We start from the raw sequence: 16,985 nt of genomic DNA, 5'->3' as shown, positions 1-16,985 counted from the left end.
ACAGTTTGTTTATAGTTATCTATACCACCCTGTAATCTATATACTTTATTGTCATCATTACTTAAAGGAATTGATTTAATGTATTTATCATTATCTTCATCTAAATTAAACGGTATAGTTTGAACATAGTTATCTATACCACCCTCAACAAGAATAGTTTCATCCTCACTAGATGATCTTGGAATACATGGTTCCGGATTTTCATCATCATAAAGGATTGTATCATGGCCATCATCATCATCATCATCGTCATCACCATACAAATTATGACAAAATTTGCCATCCTCTTTTTTATTAATGTTTTGGAGATCTGAAAATATAAATATTTTACTATATATATATATACAAATATTATTTTATATGTATTTAACCAACCTTTTTGAGCTCCATCCGAAATATTATTTTCAACTTTTTTATTTATGTTTTGGAGTTCTGAAAATATATATATATATATATATTAGTATATAAAATTATATATATATATATATATATATATTAAACTCACCTTTTTTTAATTTACTCGAATTATTATTTTCATCTTCTATTTTTATATTCTGTAAAAACAAACATATTTCCCTACTCAATCAGATTATGTTATAATATCACTATTAGTTATTTTGAAATCGTTAATATCGTTAATTGATATTTTATCTGTGCTAATCTGACTTTCTTTTTTATTTAAATATTCAAGCATCATTTGAGCTGCTAAATTTCTCTTTCTTAAATATATCCCATTAATTCTTTCTGCTTCCTCTATTTCAATTTCTTGGATTTGTGGACCATCACTAAGATAACCTGTTTCTTCTTCTTCTATCTCTTCTCTTTTACTCTCTTGTTTGGAGAGAAGATCAGCATCCTTTGATATTTTTTCATAGACAATCCTATCTTTTCGTCTCTCTGCATTAATTACTGTTTGGGATAAAACTTCTGCAAATTCAAAACAATTTATTCTTAAAGTTGCTAAGGGGGTATTAGTATTGCGTTTAGATTTTTGATGGCGGTGGCGATTAGATAAATATTTTAAATTCATACGCTTAGATTTACTTAAACTTCGCCTAGAATGTGTTCTTCTATATATATTATTGTAATGACATTTAACTCCTACTGTAGCAGTTTTGTATTGGATGGTAAAGAATCTGTTTAGACCCCTTCTTCCCAAATCCATATGCCCTCCTATTCTCCTTTCATTTTCAACTAATTTTTGCTTAAAATTCTCAATTATACCTCTCTTTGTGAATTCGATTTGAGAGTTGTGTATGTTTTCAGTGCTTTTTAATTTATGAGTAGTGTTCCTTTTTATTGGAACCCGACTTACACTTTCAAATTCTGTATCACTATCACTGATCCCCAACACTAATTCTTGTGACGTATTACTAAATGTTGGTGCTCGACTTACGTTTTCAAATTCTCTCTCACTATCAATTATACCCATATCAATTTTTTCTGATTTTTCTTCTCCTATGTTCTTATTTTCTATGTGATCAACACTTTCATTTTCGCTATTAAAATCAAAAAGATTGGTTGGGGTTGTAGTTGTTGATGTAGCTGTTTTTGTTGTATCTTCTTCCAGAAGTTCTTTTTTTAATGTAGTTGCTGCTGTTGTAGTTGTTGTTTCTTCCTTCTCCTCCTCCTCCAGAATTCCCCTTCTCATTGTAGGTGTAGTTGCACTTGTTGTAGTTGAGGTAGATGTAGTTGTAGTAGATGTTGATGTAGATATTTCTTCTTCTTCAACTGTACTTGCACTTGTACTTGTTGTTAAGTCTTTTTCATTAATGCTACCATTAATAGCATTAAATATTTTTGTATCGAGTTCACTTTTTAAGTTTGGTATCTCACTTTCATCACTTGTCTTGTTTATGAGATCCATAAAAATATGACTGTCCTCTAGGATCTCAAATTTTAAGTCAATTTTAATGATTTTTTTTAGTTTTGGAACATTGATAAATAACCCAATCGAATTATTGGAAGTCGATGGGTTTTCAATTAAAGTCATTTCATTGGGGAGTGGTACCATTTTCACCATCGGATTAAAGAGGGAAAGTATCACAAAAAATATTATAAAAACCGTCATTTTAATTTTGATTTTGTTTTTTTTTGACAATCGAACAAACGAACTATCGAATGAATAAGCAAACTATCCGAAATTGAGTTGCGTGAACGAATAGATGGAAACTGAACACTTTTTGAAATTCTTCCGCCTTTATACCCTCCAGATTTGTATATATAAATATGTAACGTTCTGTTCAAATTCTTATCTGTACATGCTTTTCTTCACACTTTATAAATAGGAATTGCGTGATTGTGAAGAAACATAATTTATTTCACGCATTGACGTCAATGTCTACATTTTTATTGTTCTTTATAGAATTTCGTTTTTATGAATCCAACTATCTTCTGATTTTGAAAGGCCTACCCAACGCACAAGCACATAATCAAGTTCCACCCAAAATTCTTATCTGTATATACTCTTTTAGTCTAGCCAACGCACAAGCTCATAATCAAGTTCCGTTCCGTTTATAAATAGGAATTGCGTGCTTGTGAAGAGGAAACATAATTTATTTTCACGCATTGACGTCAATGCCTACATTTTAATTGTTCTATGCTTCCACTTGTTCTTTATAGAATTTCGTTTTTATGAATCCAACTATCTTCTGATTTTGAAAAGCCTAGCCAACGCACAAGCACATAATCACCTTTTTGTTTCACAATCTTTTCAACAAGATAAGTATTAGGGAATTTTGTTTTTTTAATTTCTTGTTTATAGAAACCACCTTGTACTGGATCACCCTTCAAGTCCTCAAGTAAATATGTGGTGGGGGATGTATTTTGTACTTTCCGAATTCGAAAAATTTCCGTTGTCCAGTTTGGGGTATAGCCTTTTTCAAAGACATGTTTATATTTACTTATTCGTACATGATCCCCCTCTTTAAAGTCCCCATTTGTAAATATTTTTAGATGATTGTATGATCTCATCAAAATCTGTTTTTCATTTTTAGCATTGACGTCAATAGGCTTCATTTTAATCGTTCTATGCTTCCTGTTATTATAATTATTAATCAACTCTTTGTATATTTGAAGCCAAGTATATTTTCCATTAAAACTAAACTCACGCCACATAAGTTCTTTTATTGTTCTATTAAAACGTTCCACAATAGATGCTTTAAGAGTACTAAATGTTGAGTAATGATTAATTTCATATCTTTTCATCAATTCTCTAAATTGTTTATTATAGAATTCATTTCCATTATCTGTTTGTAAATTCTTTGGTACTCCACGACCAGATTTCATTATTTTTTCCATTGCTTTTGTAACTTCATCTGCATTTTTTGATTTTATTGCTTCACCCCATCCATATTTAGAAAATGTATCTATTACTGTTAACAAATACCTATACCCCTTATTTGATGATGCATATGCCCCCATTTCAACCAAATCAGCCTGCCATAAATCATTAATACCCTTTACTATAACTCTACGTCTTGGGAAATTGTTGAATGATGGGCGATGTAACTCATTTACAATATCTCGTTTACTCATAGCTTTATTTTATCTGGTATAAATGGTTTCTTCTCTTAAGATTCAGTTTCACCTTTTAAAACTGAGGTTGGTGCAATTATATAATTGAAAATGTTACTTTCTATTTCATTTATATCCTCCACTACCTTATTAAAAGTTTTCATGAGAAATTCCAATTTTTTAGAAATTTCACTCACTTTTCCCTCAATATTATTGATTCGAGGTCTTAATCTAAAGATTTGTTGTTTCTGCGGTTGCTTAGAAATTTCATTAGATGTATTCTGTACTACTTTACTTATTTCATCATCAATATAAATCTTTGTTGCAATATCATTTTCATGAATGGGGGGTAGGGAATTTTTAAATCGTTTCCTCTGAACATTTAAATGTCCATCATAATCATTAAGTATACTTTGAAATTTTTCTAGACCTTTTGTTATATCTCTTGAGTACTCTTTCTCATTTAAAAAACAACCAAACTTATCAACTGACATTTTAATTATAAAATAAATAATGAAAGAGTGGTATATTTATGTATGATCCACATTAATTGTTAAAACTTCTTCTTCGTTTACACGATGTGCAAATGGACTTTTCCGAAGTATTATTCCATCTATTTGTGTCTGATCGGAACGAATGATTGGTGGAGGTTTTTTTAAATGTTGGTGTATGAATTTGTTAAAATTTTCCAATTTATCAACAAACTCTTTTATTGAATTATGTATATACTCCATTTGAGTTATCATTTTTATTACTTTACTTTCCAGCTCTGATACTCTTTTATTTCGTAGTTGAAATGATTTAGTTATAGTTTCCATTTGATGTGATTTCGCTTCATTAATTTTATCATCAAAATACAATTTAATAGCCAAATCATTTCCATTTATTGGTTTTGAAGAGTTTTTAATTCTTTTTTTCTGAACATTTATGTGACCATCAGTGTCTATATATATACCTGTAAGACTCTCAACTTCCCTTTTGAAAAGCAAGGAAAAATCTCTATCATTTGAAAAGTGACCAAACTTGTCAATAGACATTTTACTATTAAACAAAATGAGAAAATGTTTTCTATTTTATTAATATATTATTTTTGCTTCCCGCAATTCTTCTATTATTGAAAGAATTTCATTAGTATGGTTATTATTACCAGCATCTCTCGATGCCATTAAGAGTTGCAATCTTTCAACAAGTTCATTAACATTATCCCAATATACATAGTTTGGTGGTATTTTTTGTAGTCTCATATACCCAGAACCAGTATGTTCTTCATTTACTGAAGATGATATTAATGGTTTAATAATTGAAGAATATTTTTTAGAACGATTCCCCTTTACTTGACCATCTGGTTGATAGTTTCTTTTGTGAGCACTTGTTTCAATTAAAATGTTTTTATATGATTCTAAATCATTCTTAGTATAATCCTTAGGACTATTATGAAAAATTAAAGAGTATAGACCTGGTGATAGAGTCCATAAATTTTCACTTCCTAATTCCATCAAATTTTTTTTAATTTTAAGTGTTGTTTTACCCAACATTAAAATATTATTTTCTTCTCTTGGTCCATAACTATTGTCTAAGATCTTTTCTTGCTTTAACTGATTAATGTTGAGATTGTACTTCACCCCGGTATCTTCATATACACTTTCATTTAAATCATCTGTGTGAGGCTGTTGTGAAACATCGGATTCATCTATAAGAGACTGTTGTGAAACATCAGATTCATCTATAAGAGACTGTCGTGAAAAAGCATCAACATAAGCATCACTCTCACTATCACTTTCGATTACTCTCTCGTGTACCCTTTTTTCTTTTTTACTTTTAGGTACTCTTATTTTCTCTTTCTTGAACTTAGTCTTAATATCATGTGTATCATTAATATATTCCTTTTTATTCAATTTTTTATTTTCAGTGAGTAATTCATGTAAAGGTTCTGTAATAGGTTTAAAAGTTTCCTCCAAATTTGATACGTTCTCATTTTTTATTTGTTTCAATTCATCAAATTTTCTTTTTAATGAATTTCTACTTTTCGTCAACTGTTCTAAAAGTTTACGCTTCATTGTTGTCGTTTTCTCTGATACTCATGTGCTACTGGGAAAAATGTACTATAATTTAAATATTTATAACAAAGGGTTTGAGTTTGAGTTTTATAAAACTTTATTTTTATTTTTATTTTTATTTATCAAAATAGATACATTAATAATATTAGAAATGAAAACATTTTAAGCTTTATTTAATTCTAAATAGAGATTATTATCCTTCTTTTTAATAATACAAAAAAGATTATCTTTTATATAATCAATTGTTGAATCCTCTAAAGTTGAGTATCGTTCCGGGAAGTACAGCATATACTCTTCAAGTTCAAGAGTGAGGGCCATCCCAAAGCTGGTTTTCTTACGTTGAGCACGTCGAATAGGGTAGCACACCTCCGATTCCATCTTCGTCTTTGTTAAGAGAGGTTTTGGTGCGTTACCATTAAACTCCTTGAGTACTTTCATCATTCCCGGATTGACCATTTGAGTTGTTTCTTCTTGTAGTTGTTTTCGTTGTTTTTGTTGCTTTTACCTGTTTTTGTTGTTGATTTAAGTTGTTATTTTAACAGTTGTAACTGACTTTGTTGTTTAATTTACCTGTTTTTAGCAGTTGTAGCTGTTTTTGTTGTTAATTTTAGTTGTTTTTTAGCAGTTGTAGCTGTTTTTGTTGTTAATTTTAGTTGTTTTTTAGCAGATGTAGCTGTTTTGTTGTTGTTTTCAGCTTTTTTAGCAGTTGTATCTGTTTTAATTGTTGTTGTTGTCTTACTGTTTTAACTGTTTTTTTATGTTGTTCTTATTGTTGTTGATTTTGATGATTGCAAGATTTTTTAGGTTAAAACTTTAGGCTGAGAACGTTTTAGCTTGAAACTTTTAGGTTGAGACTGTTTGCAGGTGGTTTTTAAATGTGTGTTAGAATAACTTTTGATCGAGTTTTTATACCTTGAGGTAAACTAACCCTCCCTGTTCTCTCTCATTCTTGATTTAGCATCGACCAATCATAGCAGTGAATAGCATGTAAATAGGGTGGGTTTCAAGAATCATAGAGAAATTACTTGATCATAGTGTAAAAGTTAGGGTGGGATAGAGAGAGTAAGAATTGGAGGGACAGGTGTCCACAGTTGGTACTATTAAAGTCTTGTTTTCTCTCATAGTTATAGTTAATGTTATTCCCCAAGTATTTCACAATTTCTTTTGGGGGTTGTAAATTTCCAAAACTATCAAAGTAATGTATACTTTTTTATTTTTGTTATAAGCTACCCAATGTGTACCATTTGATGAACTATCATCTAGGTTTATAATTCCTGACTCTTCTCTCCAAGGAGATTTGGGGAGTGAGTCTCTCATAAACACACCTCGGAAATGTGGAATGTACTTTTGAGCAAAATTCAAAATTTCGAAATTTGAATGAGGTTTTTTAGGTAGCTTAGTAATTAGTTTTTTGGATTTCCTCTAAATGGATTAAGATATAATCCATAACCTTTTCTATAAGGTTTAAGAAACATACCTTAACCCACCTTAATACTTTCCATTTTCTTATTATGTTGCTTACTCTCTTCTTATTGTTTTTTCCCCATATTTGCATTATTAATAGTTTTAGCAATAGCTGCACTACCAGAGGCGAGACTACCTAATGCACTTAGTGCAGTCAAAATGGGTACAATAGGTAAAAAACCACCAATTTTCGGTACATTAATAATACGAGGAATCTTAATTTTTTTTTTTTATTTCTACCAATTGATTTATTGACTGCTTTACGTGCAACCTTAATCGCACTCATTAGATCTAGTGGCTTCTGAGTTTTCAATGCCCGCATTCCTGTTTGGATAACATTTGAAAAACTCTTTACCTTTGATTTCCTTTTCTTACACTTTCCCTTTGTTCCCTTTTTCACACCCATTCCGAATTTCTTTTTTGTTTTCATAATATTTGTAATCAAGTATGCTGCTGTTTTCTCTGCAATACTACTATCTTTTGAACTAACACGTTCCCACGCTTTATTTATTTGTACTGCGTCAGCCTTATGTCGATCAGCTAGATCCTTATATTGTGAATATGCAATATCATGTACTCTACAAGCTTCATCCAATTGATTTATCCCACGATCACCGCGCTCCAACCTTTGTTTTAGCTTTGTTCCAGGTCCACAAAAATTATAACCAGGAATATGTACTTCAAATGGAAGTGTGTTAATTATTTTGTTGATAATACCACTACCTCGTTTCAAGTTTGAACTCTGACTGCAACAATTATAAAAACTTTTACCCATTTTATATAATGTTTAATCAAGGAGCATTTCTCATCGAATGAAGTACATTACACACGTGAATATGCGTTTAATACGTCAAAAACAAGAAATCTGTGTTAGAAATATCGAGGGTGGTGATCATTCATTAACAAATTCAGTTCCACGACATAGTTCTTTATTACCCAATACAATAAGAGCATTGGTTGTCGGTCCCTCAAACTGTGGAAAAACAAATGTTATGCTCAGCCTTATTGAAAGTCCAAACGGGCTAAAATTTGAGAATATATATGTATTCTCAAAGAGTTTATATCAACCAAAGTATGAAAATTTAGAGAAACTAATTAAACCGATAAAGGGAATGGGATATTATACGTTCTCACAAAATGATGAAGTTTTACCACCCGCTAAGGCTAAAGAAAACTCTATTATGATTTTTGATGATGTTGCTTGTGAAAAACAAAACAACATTCGTTCATATTTCTGTATGGGGCGTCATAAAAATATAGATTCTTTTTACCTATGCCAAACATATACTCATATTCCAAAACATCTAATACGTGATAACGCGAATATGATTATAATGTTTAAACAAGATGATTTAAATATGCGTCATATATATCGTGATCATGTAAATACTGATATGTCCTATGATTCATTTATGAAAATTTGTCAAAAGTGTTGGAGTGATAAATACGGATTCCTCATAATAAGTAAAGATAACGATATGGAAAAGGGAAGATACAGGAAGGGTTTTAATGAATTTATAATCATTTGAGAATATAAGTTTCATTCTGTAAGCTATATTTTCACAGTACATTATTAGACCCCAAAATGAGTAGATCATTCACTCTTACATTAAATGGTAATGAACCCATTACAAACATTTCTTATTTCCCACTTATTGAACTGACAAATGGTGAATATGAGTGTGCACTCATTGACTTTCATATGTACAACTCTATACCCAATGTTGATATAAATAATAATCTATTTCATATTGGTGATAAAGTAATTCAACTTCCAATCGGGTCATATGAACTCAATGATATTTATGATTTTCTAAAAAATAAACTAAAAGATTATGATCTTGAGAAAACATTTCAAATGGAGAGTAATAATAACACACTTCAAGTTCATATTACAACTACCAAGGAACCTATTTATTTTAATAGAAACAACTCCATTGGACAATTGCTTGGTTTCAATAAAAAAATAATTTACCCCGACTTGAAAAAAACATATATATCTGATCAACCTGTCAACATTTTAAAAATAAACACAATACGCTTAGTATGTAATATTATAAGCGGGTCATATATTGATAGTAGACAAGATCATTCATTATACGAATTTGGAATTAATGTTCCACCAGGCTATAAAATGAATATCACACCACACAATCTTATTTACTTACCAGTCAACACTAGAGAAATAAGTACACTCTCTATTCACATAACTGATCAGAACGGTGAATTAATAAATTTACGCGGTGAAAACTATACAATTCGTTTACACTTAAGATTAATACAATGATTATATACAATAAAAGAGGTGATACCTACCATCATCAGCACACTTTAAAACATAAAGTTATAGGAAGAGGATCGAAACCAAAAAGACACACACTTACATTAAAAAATAAGTTAATTCTTAAATCATTGGGCTTCAAAGTGCGAGTTTAACTAAAGTCATGGGGTTGAATGAAATATTGGCAGTACGGGAAAAACCTTTCTCTGATGAAAGTATATCAAAGAAGGAATATCACAGCTATCAACCCTATCAACAATCATTTAAACCAAATGATGAGATAAGAATTACAATCCAAAATCAAGATTTATATGTACTCCCCCATGAGAGTCTTCTAAATTTTCAAGGAGATATTACCCTAATTAAGGAAGGGGGAGCGGTAGAAACTCAAAATGTTATTGCGAGAATGAGAAATAATTGTATGGCATACTTTTTAGATGAAATACGCTATGAAATCAATGGTGTTGAAATAGATAGAACAAGATTTAGTGGTATTACTTCTACAATAAAAAACTTTGTTTCTTTAAATCAATTTGAAAGCAAGAGACTTTACAATTCTGGATGGAGTGGAGGACCCGTTTTCAATTTAACCCCCCACTTCAACTTTTCAATACCCCTTAAAAACCTACTTGGATTTGCTGAAGATTTCAAAAAAGTATTATTAAATTGTAAACATGAACTAGTACTATTAATATCAAAAAATTTTAATGATGTACTTGAGCAAGATAAATTTGAGAATGCACAATTAGTCGGAAAATATCATCTCAATATGACTAATATTACATGGAAAATTCCTCATATAACACCAAGCGATTCAACGAAAATTAAAATGTATGATACTATAAAAAGTGGAACCAATCTACCGATTGCATTCCGTAGTTGGGATACATACATTAATCCTAAACTAAGTAATGGAACAAATCATGTGTGGAATGTTAAATTAGCTGCTAACCGAGAACGTCCACGATTTGCTTTAATTGGATTTAAAGATAACCACTATCTGATTACAAACAATTTAAGAAATCTAAAGGTCTATTTAAACTCTGAAACTTATCCCTACGATGACTTAAACTTGGACTTTGATAAAGATCGATTTGCTCACCTGTATGATATGTACTGCAAGTTTCAATCTAGCTACTATAACCGAAGTGAATCTCCTTTACTATCACCTACAGACTTTAAAACTAAAGCTCCTATTATCGTAATTGACTTATCATATCAAAATGAAATGGTTAAATCGGGACCCATTGATGTTAGGATTTCAATTGAACTTACCAAGCCCGCTATCGAAAATGTTCAAGTATATTGCGTGCTCATACATGATCGTTTAGTTGAATATAACCCGTTGAATGGTCTAGTTCAGCGGATTGTCTAACAATAAATCAATTATGAGGGAAGATATTGTTGCAATTGATGTTCAAGGATTTCTTGGGAACAACAATAAATTTATTCTAAAGGAAATTGGTGTGGTATTCAAAAACGAGACAATCTTGAACTCTAATTTTATCATACACTCTCCACATGATTTTATTGAATTGAATAAGAAATGTAGAAAAACAGCTACTTGGCTAACAAAAAAACATCACAAAATTTATTGGAATGATGGAGTATACTTTTTCAAAGAAACACAAATGTATTTAAGAGAAATAATTAGAAAACAGGAAATAATTTGTAAGGGATATCAAATAAGGTTATTCCTACAAAAATTTTTAAAAATTGATAATGTAATTAACATTGATGAAATTGGTTGTCCCTCTCTAAAAATAATGGATGGAAAGCACTTTCCATATTGTTCATTACATGCTCGGGATGGTGTCTGCTCTCTGAACAATGCTCATAAAATCTTAAACTTTTACACAAACGAAAACTCCTAAACACCTTTTAAACAATTCATTCACATTTTGAGAGTCGGGAAAATATGTTTACGAAATGACTGATTCTAATAACAATCTTAATATACCGACTTATTCATCTTTAATAAATAAAATTAATTTTTTTATTAATACATTTGGAAATATGATTTCAAAAGAGGACTTGAAATTACTACTGGAGACAAGGAACATGTTCATGGGTACTGACGTAAAGGAGTTTATAAAAACAACATTTGGAGAACATTTAAATTTATGTACATTTTCTCATGATAATATAGAAACTTGTGCTTGTTTTCATTTTGTAATTCAACAATATAGAGTTAGAAAATTAATTTCATCATATATTGAAATTTTTAAATAAAGAGAAAACCAAAAAAAAAATTTTCTATTGTTTTGAATTTGTTTTCGAGGGTGGGTCTATCATCAGCTGTTGCATTTTTTAACATCTGTTTTCTAAGTATAATACAACGAGTTATCTCTACCAAACTTTAGTTTAAGATAAACATTCAGACTATTACGTTGAAAGAAAAAATGATTTCCTCAAAAATTGAAGAGTTCTTAAGGGAGCATGGAAGTGAGATCTTCAAGGAACATGCTACGAAATTGAAATCATTTCATACAGTTTTTAAAGATGTAGAAGCCACCCCACTAATTCATTCGAAGTATGGAGAACACCTATCATCCTGTGCATGGGCATATGATGATTGTAAAGTTGGACCTGACACTTGCAGGTGTATGCATGTTGAAAAGAGAGAAGAAGACGCCTTAAAATTGATGGAAATATACATTCATTTATTTAAAAGACTCAATGTAAACTAATTTAAGACGAATATATAGAAATAAAAACGTATTTGACTAAACAAACGATCTCATTTGTTTTTGTGTATAAATGTGTATATTCTGTTAGGAACCACCACCACAAGCACCGCCACCACCACCATCCCTCTTACACTCCTACGCTCACTTTCCCATCTAATGCTCGCTAAAGAGGGGAGAGGTTACCGAACTCACGCTTGTTTCACACCACAAAAGTATGCGGTCTAATATCCCTCAAACCAACACCTTTTGACCACAAGACCGTAGCCAGGTGTCACCTACAACCCTAATTGAATCAACAAAACGCCCACGCATAACAAAACAACTTCCCTTCCTCCTCCTCCTCCGCCTAAATATAGTTTTACAAATTCATACGCATGACAAAACACCCCTTGTAAAACGAATAGTTTTCTAAAACTGAACTACTTTCCACATTTCTCCTTAACACATACATTTTTTGAAAACTTAGAAGGTAACCGTTTTCTCTCTCATGTAAGCGCATGAGAAAAAATTTTCAAATATGATTAAAGAAAAACGTATTTGACTAAACAAACGATCTCATTTGGTTTTGTTCTGTTAGGAACCACCACCACAGTCACCATTTTGACCACAAGACCGTAGGCAGGTGACACTAACAGGTGTCACCTACAACCCTAATTGAATCAACAAAACGCCCACGCATAACAAAACAACGTTTTTGTTACACTCCCACGCTCACTTTCCCATCTAATGCTCTCTAAAGAGGGGGAGGTTACCGAACTCACGCTTGTTTCACACCACAAAAGTATGCGGTCTAATATCCCTCAAACCAACACCTTTTGACCACAAGACCGTAGCCAGGTGTCACCTACAACCCTAATTGACTCAACAAAACGCCCACGCATAACGCCTTCTAACCCAAGTTAGAAGCAACATAGTGATCTGTGTGCAACCATTGCACTCCACAAAATCCTACGCATGACAAAACACCCCTATCACACACGCAAGCCAGGTGTCACCTACAACCCTAATTGACTCAACAAAACGCCCACGCATAACGCGTTCTAACCCAAGTTAGAAGCAACATAGTGACCTGTGTGCAACCATTGCACTCCACAAAATCCCACGCATGACAAAACACCCCTATCACACACGCACCTTTAGCGTGAGAAAAAGACAAGACAAAACAAGACATATCAAAACACCACTCTCTCACACTCCTACACACCACTTTCTAACCTCATTAAGTGACCTGTGTGCAACCATGCTCATCTAACTAGGGTCAGCAACACCCCCCTTTTTGACTTAATTATGCTAATTAGGTCATTAGAACACCTGTGTGCAACCATGCGTGACTAATTAGGGTCACCCCCACCTCCTTTTTTGACATGATTTATTACCTAGTGAGCCAGCTCCCGTATTAACTACGTACTACGCCCAAAATCTTCAAAAAATTGTAAATATAAACGTAAATATGAACGCAGAAACTATAGTAGATAAAGAATTGGGATTTCAAATTTAAATTGCGTAGACTTGTACGCAGTGCAAGTTTGTTACGCGAAGATGCCACGCCCACTCTAACGCCCACAAACCGCCTAAGCCTGTGGCGCCCACAGTTCTCATGCTAGAAAAAAATGTTAACTGAACAGTCTCGTCTCGTCAATACCTATCGATTGACCACAAAAAAAGTTTGCCACGCCCACTCTAACGCCCATAAGGCCTAAATCTGCCTACCGCCCACATAACCATATATTGAGATCGCGGGTTGGTGGGGCATTTCAATTTCGCTTTACTGCTTGCATATCTCCATTTCCTTGGGTCCCTTTAGCTGAGTAACGGGTATCTGATAGTCGAGGTACTCGCGTTCTCCCTTGTTTAATGTTCGATTAAAGCGTTCACATATAGAAGCCTTGCGGCTAGCTCAGAAGATTTTGTGTTCGTCCCACCAACTTTATATGACAAGACTGCCCCGTAGATCAGTGAGAAAACACAGGGTTCGAATGGTAACAGTGGGTTTTATTCTCGTTTTATTAATACAGCGGGTGTGTGGCTGGGCTAGCCGGTATCTCCCCTGGTTCCACAGGCTGCTGATGTTCCTCGTTCTGGCTTGTCTCGGGATGCTCGTAGTGACCCGCTTCTGATCGTTTGCCGACGCGCTGCCTCGGGTCGCTTGTCGCGCCTTGGACTCGCAGAGTTCGGCCTTGCGAGCTTAGGGAAGCGTCACCGTTCTCATACTAGGGTGAACAAGCCTTGTTCTCCAGGGCAACGCCTTTCTAGGCAATACCTGTCCCTTGCCCTGTCCCGCTGTTTTCTTGCTCAGTTCGCGATGACAGTCAAGGCTAACGCCAGGAAGCTAGCCGTTCACTTTGCTTTTCGCCTAGCGCACCCTTCACCCTAATGCTTGACGTTCACGACGTTCCTGCGCTCCCCAACGAGATCCGCGCGGCGATGGTGACTTGGCTGCCGGTGATGTCTGCTGGCGTCGCTGCCGATGTCGTCTGCGCTGTTTCTTGTCTTGCGCGCCCTTGGGCAAACGCCTTCCGGGACTTGCTGAGCCGCTGGGCTTCTCCAGGACAACGCCTCAACGGGTCGATCGCTCGCCCTTCCTGACTGGTAGTTTGGGGTTCTGGCACTCGGGGTTTTGGGCAGTTGCTGTTCGGGGACTTCGCCGGTAATCGCAGGGCTCTCCAGGACAACGCCTCTTAAAACCACAAATCGATCACCCGTTCGTCCTTCGCGGCAGGTCCTGCTTGGTCGGGCAAGGTAAGCTGGGTCTTAGTCAACTTTCCCCACGAGCTCACGGTTCCTCGTCGCAGGTCTCTATTGCTTGACTCTGACAAACCCGCCGGGCGATTAGCCAGAGTGTGGTCGTGACAAAGTTGGAAACCAAACGCCTTCACTTAGCCGTGTGATGCCGTCCGGACCTCAGTCACCAGTGTCTTAATTCGAACATTCCTGATGTCCCTGTCCCGAACGTCTCGACGTAGCGATCTTGCTCCTTGTAGGCTTCCCACGGCGCTGCTGCCGACGACTGGGTCTCTTGTTGCTGACTTGCTGCTGGTTGACTTGGTACTTTGACTTTTACAATTCACTGATCGTGGCGGATTGACTCCTCGTGATCGACTGATCCAGCTGCCAGCGCTCTGCGGCCTTATATAGAGTCTCCGGAAAGCGTTATTTCCCTTTTGCGCACGGCTCCACTCCGGCTCTAAAGTCCGTGGCTCCTGTTTGACCCACTTGTCCTTTACGCACAGCTTCCAACCGATATTCTACCTAATGCTGCCGTCCCTCTGGTTCCCGTGATGCATGGGGTACGCCTGTGTGCTGCCATGTGGCACTTTTTCTCCCGGTCCAAAGATCCCGGCAGAGTCTAAAGTCCGGTGGAGTTCCATTATTCCCTTTTGCACACGGCACTCTTGCTCTGCCCGCCAAGTCTCCACTCTCTCATTCTCCGCCCCGTGGTCTCCAAACACTCTTATTCTCCCACTGTGGTCTCCAAACTCTATTCTTCTCCAACCTTGGTCTCCAAACTCTCTTCCTCTTCCTTCCTTATGAATTTCATCGACAACTTGTTGTTTGTTCATCTTAAGGTGATGATTTATTAGTCTCCGTTTTTATTTGATGGCGATGGTTGCTTAGTCATTAATGCTTGCTTATATACAAGAACATCTCTTTTTATTTGTGCACGCATCTTTTTTGAAATTTCAAAGCATAATTATAATCATTGCATCTTGTTGTGAACGGACGTGTTTTTAATAGCTCCAAAGAAAATCATGTTTATACCAGTATTTTTGGCCGAAAAATCTAGTCTCTCACTGTGAACATTGTGAATTTGCATCGTCACTGACCTTGCAAAGTCTTAATCGATTTGAAACAATTAGCAATCACAAACTTCATACCGCATTTGTTTTGCTGTTTTTGTGCATCCAACCCGGCGTCTGCACTTGTGTGTGCTCTACATAATCACTTGCCTTACACGTAGGTGCGACATCGTAGCAACAACAACAACTGCAACGGGATCACCAACGAGATTATGTCCGATGCGCCGTCATCTCAGCTGCTAGAGATGCCCAACTTGCGTCTCCAAGAGCAAACCCTAAAACTCACTGGCCTGGTCCAAGACGCAGAGCAGCGTATTCTCGGTGGCCTTATGTCTCGTTTGGATGGAATCCCAGCTGATCTTAAGCTGGTGGGAGAGCGGGTCGCGAGCATGGAGGCATTGTCATTATGGAAGTGGAAAACTATCAAGAAAAAACCACGCTATTAAGTTGCATCGGAGCTTTCCGGCATGCGGCTAAATAACAACTTAGCTTACAGCTGATATGGTTCCACTCACAAGCCGCTCTATTAATGAGCAGCTTTTAAGAGAGCACTGTAAGATTTTTTAAAGAGGCCATGAAGCTTAAAAAGCATATAATTTTGTCAGCCGTCTTTGCTTGCAGAGGCCTTGTACATGTCTGCTGCGGTGTCAATATGTTATACCGCATCAAGCGGTGATCTGGGCGTACAAACACAAACCACTCTTCCCCTCCCTGTATTATCTTCGTCTGGATCGCATGAGAGGGCTGTTGCATTTATCTTTATTTATATATTTATCTGTAGTGTATATGTCTTTATTTTTAATTATTGTTAGTTGACAAAACGCACAGAGTCTGATGAAGAAAATTTATGAATCTAGGTACTTGTTTGTTCAGACTAATGTTGATGATATTTGTGTGTCTGAAACTTGGTTCTTGCCCCATTTTAGTGATTTGTCTATTGCGTGTGATGATTATGTTGTTTATCGTGCAGATCGTTTCAGTCATGCTGGTGGTATCGCTATTTATGTGAACAAAAAATTAAATTCAACCGTTAAATGTAAGCACCCACTCGATAGTGAAATTGAATATTTATTTTTAGAGCTTTCAGGCAAAGATCTTTCTTCGAAAGCACTGATTGAATGCATTTACCGGCCGTATCGTAATATTGACTATGCTCTCTTGATAAATGTTAAAGATGTTA

The sequence above is a fragment of the Drosophila suzukii genome, chromosome 3 (genome assembly GCF_043229965.1).
Source record: "Drosophila suzukii chromosome 3, CBGP_Dsuzu_IsoJpt1.0, whole genome shotgun sequence".
In the NCBI taxonomy this organism is placed as follows: Eukaryota; Metazoa; Arthropoda; class Insecta; order Diptera; family Drosophilidae; genus Drosophila; species Drosophila suzukii.
Note: the sequence above shows the minus strand (reverse complement) of the source record.